The following is a 10,522-nucleotide window of genomic DNA, read 5'->3' as shown; positions in this document are numbered from 1 at the left end:
ATCCTCTTGGCTCAGCATGGAGGAAACTCAGGGCACCTAGACAGGATGGATCAATTAAGGGGTGGAACAGGCCGCCCCGAAGGGCCATCTTTAAGCTACCCCTACCAAAGGCAGATTGGGGCCATGGCAACCATTCACTGCAGCACCAATCCACTGCGGTGCCAGCCAAAAAAGGGGTGGTTTTTAACCACTCCTTTTTTGGCTGCGGAAAAGCCTTTAGCAGCTCTTCCACAGCCCCATTGTGGTTTCTCAGCATGTTAGGGGCTTGCGGCATGCACTCCATGCCCCCAAGCTGCCCACAGCCACACAAAATTTAATTTTTATTTCATTTTATTATAATTTCATATATTTTATTTTATTTTATTTTAAATTTTATTTATTTTATTTTATTTTATGTTTTTATTTTAATTTATTAAACTTTATTTTATATTTAAATGTATACAGTAGTTTTTATTCTATTCTTTTATTTTATTTTATAATTTAATTTGATTTCAATTTCATTTCAGTCCACATTTGCTCAAATCCACAGATATCAAATCAATGGATATTGTTTCAGGACCCACTCTGCTGTACTACCAAAATCACTCATTCTGATGTTAGAGCTGTTGTTTGCAATAGTTTGATTGCAATTTTTCCAAAGAGCACTGGAGGGCACTCTAGCACTGGATTAGTTCATCCATAATCTGCAGGGAGATTCCCACCCCCCCCCTTTTTTTTTCTTTTTTTGGTTTCAAATTATAAAACTTTTGAAACACTATATGATCAAACACACCTTTTAAACTGTCGTTTCTAACTACTTTCCATTAAGTCATTGCTTCATCATAATCCTAACTGAAGCAAAATTTTCATAGCCCAGGCTTGAAAAAGACCATCTCAAAGAAGCAATAATTTTTTTCCTGTTGCAAAAATTTTCTCGGGTTTGTTATAAAATCTGAGTCAAATTCCCAGGTCTGCAAACACCAGTAGATCCCTAGTTGTTGAAGGGACAGTGACAAAGTATGAAGGTGAGCAAACAGGGGTTTAAAACCCAGCTGGATTAGATAATTTGAAACAAATATTGATTTACTGTACTAAATTTCTGTTAATTGAATGGGTCTGCTCTAGTTCAGATTAGCAGATGGATTTTGGCCCCTGTCTGCTCATCTGCTCAGAGTAGAATCAATCACCTGTGAAAGAAAACCAGAAATTTGGAGAAGCTATCCAGTGATATAATACAAGAGACACTGGGGAGGAGCCAAACTCCATGAGCACAGAAGTAGCCCAAATAACAATAAATACTGTCAGATCTTGATACAAATAGTATAGGAAGGGCAAGGAAGAGCACAGTGAACATGCTGGTGCTCTCTATGTTGAAAAAGATGTCAAGTCAAACAAACTAGAGATCTTCAAAGAAGGAAGTCTCTAAAGAATTGCTCTGACTGATAAAGTGTGTGTGTTGTGTGCCTTCAAGTCATTTCTGACTTACAGGAACCCTTAGGAGTTTTCTTGGCAAGATTTGTTCGGAGGAGGTTTGCTCAAGGCCACCCCATGGGTTTTATGGCCAAGCGGGGAATCGAACCCTGGTCTCTGAAGTTGTAGTTCAACATTCAAACCACTACCCCACGCTGCCTCTCATGAGTGATAATACCAGTTCCAAAAACTAATTTAGTATTGAAGACACGCTACCATAAATTGGATACTAGGCATGATGGTGATATAACTAATTCTCAAATCACAACACTCGTGAGTACTAATCACTGAAAAACAACACTAGGAAAGGCTTTACCCCTATACTCAGCATATGGGCTTCTTTGGGAAACAAGATGCTGCACTAAATAGGCTTTTGGGTTAATCCAACAGGGCTCTTCTTATGTTCATATGAGAGTGGGAGAGTTCACCCACCTGTAATACTACCCAAATATTTGTCTTTATGATAGCTAGGGGATAAGGTCGGCCTCCATCTCAAATCTAAATGTCATCATTTTACTTTTCCCCGTAGGTATTAAAGGCAGCCATTTTCTTCAGGGAAGTAAAGCTGTCCTCTTAGGAAAACTGTTCTTCTGCCTCTGGTGACTTGAGATTACTTTTATCTATATTTAACATAATCTGGTTTTGGTGTCACTTGAGTGTGACAGAAAATCTGGAATATGCTTTTATTTACATAAATGGCTTCCAACTAGGGTTGCCATAACCCGGCTGCAACCGGGTTTTTCCCGGTTTTGGCGGCACCTGCCCGGTCACGGCACGGGTGCAGCCAAAAACCGGGAAAAGCGGGGTTGCTAGGCAACCCTGGGGCCTCGCTGCCCTCCTCCTCCTCCACCGCGCATGGCCATGCAGAGGAAGAGGAGGGCAGCGAGGCCTGGGGCGGAGGAGGCTGCAGGGAGGTGGCGCCTCTTGGGCGCAGCCGCGCCAACCTCCCCGCCTCCCTGCAGCCTCCTCGCCTCCTTCCTAGTCTCCGCGGGGGCCAGGAAGGAAGCGAAGCCCTGGCAATGGCCGGCGGCCTGCTCGCCTCCTTCCTGGTCTCCGTGGGGGCCAGGAATGAGGCGAGGCCCCGGCCATCGCCGGCGCTCTCCTTGCTTCCTTCCTGGTCTCCGCGGGGGCCAGGAACGAGGCGAGGCCCCGATCCTGGCCTCCGATCGCGGCGAGGCCCGGGGCCCAGGCAGGGAGGGAAAGCCTCCTTAAGTGGAGGCTTTCCCTCGCCGCTTGGCTTCCGCTCCCCACCGCGATCGCGAGGGGAAATGTAGGACAAAATTTTCAAATGTAGGACACATTTTGTGTGTCCTACATTTGAAAATTTTGTCCTACATTTTTCCCAGTTTAGAGGTCCGGCACTATGGCAACCCTACTTCCAACACATAATTTAAAGCATTTAGAGGATTGTTCTTTGCAAAAAAAATCCTGGATGTCAAATATGTAACATTTTCTTGCACCCATTGTCAACTTAGGGGCAAAACAGATCACACCTTTGTGCTGCCTTCCAGGTGGTGTGGGAGCACAATGTTTACATGCCACATGCTCCCAAGCCACCTGGAAGCTGCCTGGCTGTTTACACAGGGGCCAGCTTAAAAGCACTCTGGCTGCATGGCATTTATACGCCACACACTGCCAGAGCACCTTAAAACCAGCTTCTGACCATGGTGAGGTGAAAAAGACGTCTTTTTGCCACCCCCAAAAGGAGTGGCTCCTTGCCGCTCCTTTTTCAGCCTTCAAGAAAGGAGGATTGGTGCTCATGCTGTTCAGCCCCTTAGTCTGTAGAAGCAATATGTAGAGAGATCTTGTAGTACCTTTGAGATTAATTGAAAGAAAGAAGTTGGCAGCAAGAGTTTCCGTAGACTTCAGTCTACGTAAGCCTGAGGGCAGGGAACTGTCTATTATCCCTTCTGTTGTAAACCACTTGGATTCCCAGTGATTGGGCGGTATATAAATAAATCCTATTATTATTACGTCCTCAGATGCATTTCCACCAAATGCATCTGAGGAAGTAGACTGAAGTCCAGGAAAGCTAATGCTGCCAACTTCTTTCTTTCAGTTAATCTCAAAGGTACTACAATATCTCTCTGAATGAGATTTTCACTCTAAAAAAAAAAACAAAGAGGAAAAACAGTTTCCCAAGGGAAGAACTATGCATCTGGGAAGGATGTGATTTTGTGAAAACTTCTTGATATGAGCCCTGGATGAGAAAAGATATAAAGCAGATAAACGGAGAAAATCTCCGTTGTGCAGGGGGATCAACAGAGTTTAAGAGCAAAATACTTTTAGCATAAAGAGCTGTCTATGACAGAAATAAATAACTTATGTTATCATCCATGCTGCAATAACAGAGTATGTCCCTATCTGTCTCAAGATCTGTCTCTAGTGAAGCATATGTGCATGAGACTCTCCATTCAATCTGACAGCTTCATTATACACATACGTGTGTGTGTGTGTGTGTGTGTCAGGCCTGGAAAACACATTTTGGGATTTGGGATTTTAGAGAATAGTTGGATTAGACAATTACTTGGGTAAATGAGCCCACTAGTTTCACTACATTATCTAAGGATATTAGTTAGTAGTTGGGGGAGGGCTGCTTTTTTGGTTGGTTGGCTGAGTGGTTTGCTTTTTGTTTTGTTTTTGTCCTGAAAAAATTATTCCTTTCGCACAACTAATTTCAAGCATAGCACTTCCTCGGACAAATAGGCAGTCTACAAATGAGATTATGGTGTCCTGCATTCTGGGTGAATTGGAACAGTATAGGAGAAGAGTCAGCATGGTGTAGTTTGAGTTTTAGACTACAACTCTGGAGTCCAGGGTTCAAATCCCCACTCAGCCCTGAAAACTCACTGAGTGACCTTGGGTGAGTTACATTTTCTCAGCTTCAGGGGAAGGGGAAGGCAAGCCCCCTCTGAACAAATCTTGCCAAGAAAACCCTGTGATAGGTTTGCTTTAGGGTCACCCTAAATTGCAACTGGAAGCGACACACACAAGAAGAAGAAACAGGTGGCAAGGAATCAGTTGTGTATTTAATTCTGCACTTGTAGAAGAAAGATACAGCCAGCATCAACATTGACAAAGACTGGGCATGGTCCCAAACCATGATGGAAAGGACCCCACATGTTAAGCTTCCTACCAAGGCCAGCCATACTGTCTATTTGGCAGGATAAGATTATCATCTCTCAGGCCGCATTTTGGGGCTGTCATGAAAGGTCAGCATATTGTTGCCTATGTACTTTGCTATTGTATTTTCACTGCCAGAAATGGGAAGAGACACTTGTGGAAACTTCTGCTTCATGTGCCAGAATAACTTTGACTAGCTTTGGCTCCTGATGGGACCATGATTTTAGGGGAGGAGGAGTCATAGAATCCTAGAATAATAAAGTTGGAAGTGACCACAAGGGCCATCCAGTCCAACCCCCTGCCATGCAGGAACTCTCCATCCAAGCATACCCAACAGATAGCCATCCAAACTCTGTGTAAAGACTTCCAAGGACAGAGACTCCACTGAGATGTGGGTGTCATCCTCTGCAAGTCTCAGGCAGTCCCAGTCCCAACATTTTCCTCAAGGCTGCAAATATACAGTGTTGATCCAAGATTTGGGTGGAAATTTTTAAATAGTCACTTGTTGCAGCACAACCTCTATCAATTGCAACCATGACCAGGCTTCAGCAATATAGGATGGGGCGCTCTCCTAGGCTGAGGGGTCTCTGAGAAAAAGGTTCTGAATTCAAGGGAAAAGCAGGGCTAACCATGGTTAGTACTTGGAAGGGAGCCCGACAATGAATACCAAGTACTGCGGGCTATATTCCTGAGGAAGGAACTGGCAAAACTACCTTTCATTATTTCTTGTCCAAGAAACCCTATTAAACGTATGGAGTAGCAGTGGCATCACTAGGGTTGGTGTTACCCGGTGCAGTAACTCATGGTGTCACACACCCTTAGTCATGTTTTTTGTACTAATGTTACTCATAAATCATTATTCTCTTATACCACTGAATCTAACGGTAATAGTTGTGACATAAACAACTAGCAAAATTAAAATTACGCCTTTAAAGTACAATATCATATGCACAGCCTAAATGTATTTACATATGATAGTTTAGTGTGCTTGAAGTGGAAATTTGGTAAAATGGGATGTTTTTCCAAGAAAATTTAAAAAGACTAAAAAATTAATTTTTAAAAAATAGTATGCACACACACACACACATATTGAGGCTGTGTGTGTATATGTGGCATATTTGCATATTTGCATATCTGGAACTGGAAGAGTGTAAAAGAGTGTGAGATAATTTTTAAAAAATTAAAAATTAAATTTAAAAAATTAAAAGTGATTTTATTTTAGTTTAGTTTAAATTTGAAATAATAGTAATAATAATAAAAATCTGGGGCCTCTCCTTTCTTCTCTCCCTGAGCCTCATTACCACAGAAACAGGCCATTTATGACACTGATCTCAGCGTTCTATAGCACTGAGCCATTTTTTGTTTGTTTGTTTGTTTGTTTACAATTTCTATGCCGCCTTTCTCTCAGGAAGGGACCCAAGGCAGCTTACAAAATTAAAACACCTCAAAAAAATTAAATTAAAAAAACCCAACTAAAATAATCTATTTAAAGCAATATGTTAACAAAAAACATCCAAAAGTTATGGCAGTTAAAGCAGTGTCACCCTGCATTAATTTTGCAGTGTAGATGCAGCCAGAGTTGGCATGAAGTATCCTCACTCTTCTTTATATAAATCTTGCCATTTTTTTATTTATTTACTTATTTATTTATTGAAATGACGGCTCAAAACAGAAGTAATCCAGTTTGAGGCCGTTTTAATTGCCTTGGCAAAGTGCTAGAAAATCCTGGGAACTGTAGTTTTGTGAGGCGTTTAGCTTTCTCTGTCAGAGAGCTCACAATAAACTACAGTTCCCAAGATCCCCCCAGCACTGTGCCATTATTATTTGGTTTATTTCTGCAGTGTGTTTTGAATTGACCCTAACTTTAATAGTAAGCTGGGAGGGGGGAAATATACTATATAATATTATATATTATATTATATTATACTTTTTTTAAAGGAGAATGTTAATTTTGACAAAATAAAAAGGAGACATTGGTAGCAGGAAGGCGTAAACGTTTGTGTGAAGGAACTTGAGGGGAGTTGCTCCCTGAGGCAAAGTTCAAATGCCAACGTTTCTAACGTAACGTTTTCCCCTTCCTCAGACGTTCGGAGGAGCCGTTGCCTGGGCAACAGTCCTCCTTTGTCCGGTTCGGATTGGACGAAGGGAGAGGGTTCTGTTTTCTGATTGGTTGTTTTGCCTTGGAGTGACAGGCGAGGTGATTTCGCGCGCCACCTTCGGTGGTGTGAAATGCGTTCTTGCGTCGCTGTTCCTACGTGGCAGCGATGGCCGAGTGGTTAAGGCGTTGGACTTGAAATCCAATGGGGTCTCCCCGCGCAGGTTCGAACCCTGCTCGCTGCGAAAATGGAGGACTTTCTTTTAATGACAATCTCTGTATAATTCATTAATAAATTAATTAAAACAGTAAACCTCCGTCTTAAGGGGGAAAAAATCAATGTTCATCGTGCATGGGTGGCTGTCGTCATGGGAAATCCTACTTATTTGACACTTGAAGTCATGATTTGAAACAAAATGAGGCCTCCAGAAATGATTTTTCTATAGACTGTCGCAGATCTCTTTCTCTCTCTTTCTATTAATCTTCAAGATTAAAGCTCTTTGTATGAAAGGTGTTTACCTTTTTAAGCTTTATCATCACATTCCTCAGACGTTATTTGTTGCTGGCTGCATTCGCACTGCAGAAATAATCCGGTTTGACACCAGTTTGAACTGCCATGGCTCAGTGCTATGGAATTCTGGGAATTGTAGTCTGCTGTGGCACAACAGACTACAATTCCCAGAATTCCATAGCACTGAGCCATGGCAGTTCAAACTGGTGTCAAACCGGATTATTTCTGCAGTGTGGATGCAGGAATGTCCATGTTCATTTATCAGAGGATAAATATAGTAAATCAACACCTTCTTCGCTTGAAGAATATGTACAGGTTTTGTGTTAATCCTTAAAAGTACACACATACACACACACACATATAAAAAGGATTATATTATACACACACACACACACATATATATATATATATATTACGCATTTATGTGTGTGTATTTATGCGCCTTCAAGTTTCCTGTCAACTTATGATCACCCCCATAAATTTCATAGGGTTTATATATATATATATATATAGAGAGAGAGAGAGAGAGAGAGAGAGAGAGAGAGAGATTTAAATATAAATAATATATAAGACTGTGTATATGTATTATGTTTATATACACTGCATGGTATAAAGAATGTTATGCAGGTTTAAAAAATTTTAAGGTTTGTATTGTAATATCTGATTTTAACTCATAACTGTTGTAACTTTTCAAATGGTTCAATTGTTTTTTAAACTGCATTTTGTTGTTGTTTTTAAATTTTTACACTGTACTGTTTTTAAATTGTACTGTTTTAAACCTGCCGTTCACCGCCTTGAGTCCCAATATTGGAAGAAAGGTGGGATATAAGAAAGTAACCACAGAGGAGGAAGACACACCATCCCAAAGTCAGCCACCATGGTTGCTGCTTGCAATAATGTTATGGGACCTCTGGTACACCTGAAACATACCAGTGCAGTCTGCTGGATGGCCAAGGGGGAATGGCTCCTACCCCTTTCATAGGTGCCCACCCTAGACCTAAGGATCCACACTGAAGTCACTTTTTCCTCCGCAGGGAAGCTGCGCGGTTTGACGCCGGCAAGCCTCCCTTTTTGGGATGTCTGTACTGCACCCAACATTACTAAACTGAGGCTGTCATATTTTGGCCGCAGCATGAGAAGACATAGAATCATAGAGTTGGAAGAGATCTCAAGAGTCATGAATCACTGGGAAAGACAATGGTGCTGGGAAAGATAGATGGCAATAGAAAGAGTGGAAGACCATATGCCAGATGGTTAGATTCAATCAGAGAGGCCACAGGCCTGAGTCTGCAGGATAACCCTGTTTAAATATTTGAAATGAAGTCATATTGAGGAGGGAGCAAGCTTGTTTTCTGCTGCTCCAGAGAACAGGACCCGGAGCAATGGATGCAAGCTCCAGGAAAAGAGATTCCACCTCAACATTAGGAGGAACTTCCTGACAGTAAGGGCTGTTTGACAGTGGAACGCACTCCCTCGGAGTGTAGTGGAGTCTCCCTCCTTGGAGGTCTTCAAACGGAGGCTGGATGGCCATCTGCTGGGATGCTTTGATTTGGATTTCCTGCATGGCAGGGGGTTGGACTGGATGGCCCTTGCGGTCTATTCCAACTCTATGATTCTATGACCTGCAAAGAGTAGTGGAGGGCAAAAGTCCTTAGATATGTCTCATCCACAGGGTTGTCATGAGTCAAGGTTGACTGAAGGGCAGTTAACCACAAAATTGCTTCTGTAGCTCCAACCTGTGAAAAACAAAGAGCAGATTGGGATCTGGGGCTATAAAATAAGTTCAGTGCTTTTGAAGTTTAATTTGCAATGTAACCCATGCCTTCAAAATTGAGACACAACGCACATAATGCAGAGTACCATGAAAGCAAATAGGTCTGTCACTCAAAATCCCTATCTCACAGTGACTAAGTCACAAGAGGGATTGCTTCCTTTGATTTTGAGAAATGGGACAATGGCACAGTCTTCATCAGCCGTGGCAAGTGCTACTGAAGATGAGTCATACGGTCATTTCACGGTTTTAATTTCCTGACAGCAATTGCCATCCCTTTCTAAATTCATAACAAAGGAAACGGTAAGGTGATTTGGGGTGGTTGGCTGGCAGCGAATGAAATGTTATAAAGCTGATGTAATTACAAAGCAAGTAATAAAACCGCCTTACACAATAAAGAATGGCTTTGGATGCTGCGATACTCATCAGCAGCTTGCTCTTGGGTGTTATTGCTTCCCCTACATCTCTTCTGATCTATCCATTTCAGCAGTAGTGCCTAGCTGTCGACATCAAGCGACAATTTTGGGTGCCTGGGTGACAGACTGTTCCATTGGTCCAAGGATGGGAAACCTGTAGCTCTCCAGAAGAAATTGAACTACATCTCTCTTGTAATCCCTCGCCATCACCAAGCTAACTCGAGATGATGGGAAGTGGAAAGACCAACAGCATCCAGACAACCACACATCCCTCACCCCTGCATTGGACCTACCCTTAGCCTGTGCCATTGGTCCATCTCTTCAGTTGCTTGCCTTTTCTTAATGATTGGTGGTTTAACAGAAGGCCAGTTTTGAGGATGATTGAGAAGATACTACTAGCATGTGTACCGCACCAGTAATAGCAATCCCTATTTAATCATGTTATCAAGGGCCTAGGGAGCCAGTGGCACATACAGGAATTAAGAGAATAGGTCCTTATGGGAGGGCAATAAATCTAAGCAGTCCTGGACCCATGGTCTTCTTTCTAGGTGGTCTTCCCTGAAACCTAGGTGCTTCTACACTTTAGAAATAATACAGTATCCATTTATTATTCAGGCATATAAGCTTTTGTTTATTAATATAAGGAATTCAATGGTAGATAAAATACAACAGAGACAAGAGTTCAGTTAAATTAAAATGAGTTTATTTTGGAGAGATCCAGGAAGTCTATATAAAGAAGAGGAAAGGTTTAGTTCTTTGGATATTGTTTAATGTGAATTTTGAACTTTAAATGTTTAGAGCTGTGTTTGCAATTGTATGTTTGTTTTAATTTTCAATAAAAAAATAAAATAAAAAAAAGAAATAATACGATTTGACACTACTTTAATTGCTGTGGCTCCATTCTATGGAATCCTGTTGTTTTACAAGGTCTCTGCTAAAGTGTTGGTGCTTCACAAAACTACAAATCTCAGGTTTCTGTAGCATGGAGCCATGGCAGTTGAAGTAATGTTAAACTGCATTATTCCTACAGTGTAGATGCACCCAAAGATTGGTTTTATTATACCTGTAAGCATTCCATCTAGTATATTTCTGGGCTCAGTTCCAATTGTTGGTTAATATGCACAAAAACCCAAATGAACTGAAAGGCCAGGATATTT

At 41.7% G+C, this 10,522-nt stretch overlaps 1 non-coding gene across 1 annotated transcript; it reads left to right on the top strand.

Annotated features, from left to right (window-relative positions):
* The first annotated feature begins 6,830 nt into the window (after window positions 1-6,830).
* Window positions 6,831-6,912, top strand: TRNAS-UGA (transfer RNA serine (anticodon UGA)). Its single transcript has one exon. It is a non-coding gene; the product is annotated as a tRNA-Ser (tRNA).
* The last annotated feature ends 3,610 nt before the right edge of the window (window positions 6,913-10,522 follow it).

The sequence above is a fragment of the Sceloporus occidentalis genome, unplaced genomic scaffold, assembly GCF_023333645.1.
Source record: "Sceloporus occidentalis isolate IW3139 unplaced genomic scaffold, rSceOcc1.0.p SCAF_2, whole genome shotgun sequence".
In the NCBI taxonomy this organism is placed as follows: domain Eukaryota; kingdom Metazoa; phylum Chordata; class Lepidosauria; order Squamata; family Phrynosomatidae; genus Sceloporus; species Sceloporus occidentalis.
The sequence above is the reverse complement of the archived record's forward strand: the minus strand, read 5'-3'. Positions and strand labels throughout refer to the sequence as shown.